A 2,313-nucleotide genomic window follows, 5' to 3' on the forward strand; every position below is an offset into this window, starting at 1 on the left:
GCCACTTACGAAAAGTGTTAATCATTTCTAGGAGTTTTCTGGTGGAAAAGATCTCTTACAAATAGTATAATATCATCTGCAAAAAGGGATAATTTGACCTCTTCTTTTCCCGTTATTGCTCCTTTAATTTCCTGCTCTTGTCTTACTGCTCTAGGAAGAGTTTCAAGCACTATGTTGAACAGGAGTGGAGATAGTGGACATCCTTGTCTGGTTCCTGATTTTAATGGGAATGCTTCCAGTTTTTCTCCATTTAGAATGATGTTGGCTGTGGGTTTGTTATATATGGCTTTAATTATGTTGAGGTATGTTCCCTGCTGTTCAGTTCTCTTTAGGACTTTGAGCATAAATGCATGTTGCATTTTGTCAGAGGCCTTCTCTGCATCTATTGAGATGACCATGTGGTTCTTGTCTTTCAGTCCATTTATATGATTTATGATGTTTATTGACTTATGTATATTGTACCATCCCTGCATCTCTGGGATAAAGCCGACTTGATCATCGTGGATGATCTTTTTGATGTGTGTCTGTATGCGGTCTGCAAGTATCTTGTTGAGAATTTTTGCATCTATGTTCATTAAGGATATGGGTCTACAGTTTTCTTTTTTGGTTGAATCTTTACCTGACTTTGTATTAGAGTGATGTTGGCTTCATAGAAGGAATTTGGAAGTTCTCCCTCCATTTCTATCTTTTTGAATAAATTAAGTAGTATTGGCTCTAGATCTTCTTTAAATGTCTGATAGATCTAATTCTGCTATAAATCCATCTGGTCCTGGGCTTTTTTTAGTCAGGAGGTTTCCATTTCTTTTTGTGTTATGGATCTGTTTAAGCTGTTAATCTCTTCTTGGTTTAATTTTGGTGGTTCCCATGCCTTTAGATATCTGTCCATTTCTTTTAGGCTTTCAAATTTAGTAGCATATAAGTTTTTAAAGTATTCCCTTATAATGTTCTGTATCTTTCTGGTGTCTGTTGTGATGTTTCCCCTTTCATCTCTGATTTTGTTGATTTGGAGGTGCGCTTTCTTTTGGTTAACTGGACTAGCAGTCTGTCAGTCTTGTTTATGTTTTCAAAGAACCAGGTTTTGGATTCATTGGTTCTTTGTTATTGTTTTCTTTGTTTCAATTTCATTAATTTCTGCCCTGATTTTTGTTATTTCTTCTTGTCTGTTGGGTTTGGGTTTCGTTTGCTGTTGCTTTTCATGTGTGTTGAGTTGCAACGTTGAGTCGTTTATTTGTGTTCGTTCCGATTTTTTGATGTAGGCACTTAGAGCTATAAACTTCCCTCTAAAGACAGCTTTCAGCGTGTCCCAGAGGTTTTGTTGTGTTGTATTGTCCTTTTCATTTAGTTCCAGGAATACCTTTATTTCTTTTAATTTCTCTTTTGACCCATTCATCATTCGAGAGTGTGTTGTTTAATCTCCATGTGTTCATGTGGTGATTAGGGCTTCTTCCGGTATTGATTGTAAACTTTATTGCATTGTGGTCTGATAGAATGCATGGAACTATTTGTCTTTCAATATTTGTTGAGGTTTGTTTTGTGCCCCAGTATAAGGTTGATTTTGGAGAAGGTTTCATGGGGTGCTGAGTAGAAAGTATGTCCTTTGGTGCTTGGGTGGAATACTCGGTAGATGTCTGTTAAGTCCATTTGATATATGGTATTGTTTAATTCAGATGTCTCTCTGTGAACTCTCTGCCCTGTTGACCTATCTAATGGAGACAGTGAGGTATTGAAGTCACCTACTATTACTGAGTTGGGATTAATCTGGGTCTTAAAGTCCTGTAGTATTATATTTATGAAGTTGGGTGCACCAGAGTTTAGTGAATATAAATTTCTGATTGTAATATCTTCTTAATTTAGTGTTCCTTTGATCAGAGTGAAGTGGCCCTCTGTATCTCTTCTGGTTAGTTTTAGTTTAAAGTCTATTTTGTCAGATATTAGAATTGCTACCCCTGCTCTTTCTTAGTACCATTTGCTTGTTATATTTTTTTCCATCCTTTCACTTTAAGATAGTGCCTGTCCTTGAAAGTGAGATGGTTTCTTGCAGACAACAATAATGTGGGTTTTGTTTCTTAACCCATTCACCTAGTCTATGTCTTTTGACTGGGGAGTTCAGTAAGTTAATATTTAAAGTTATTAATGAAAGGTGAGTATTGAATCCTGTCACTTTTATTTGTATTTACATTCGTGATGTAGCTGTACTTTTCCACAGTTATACCTTCATTGAATTTCTTTCTGCAACTCCTTGGTTATAGTCATTCCTTGCTTCACCTCTTTGTATTGCTTTAAGAACTCTCTGAAGGGCTGGTTTTGTGGACA

The sequence above is a fragment of the Nannospalax galili genome, unplaced genomic scaffold (genome assembly GCF_000622305.1).
Source record: "Nannospalax galili isolate Female #2095 unplaced genomic scaffold, S.galili_v1.0 scaffold3395, whole genome shotgun sequence".
Lineage (NCBI taxonomy): Eukaryota > Metazoa > Chordata > Mammalia > Rodentia > Spalacidae > Nannospalax > Nannospalax galili.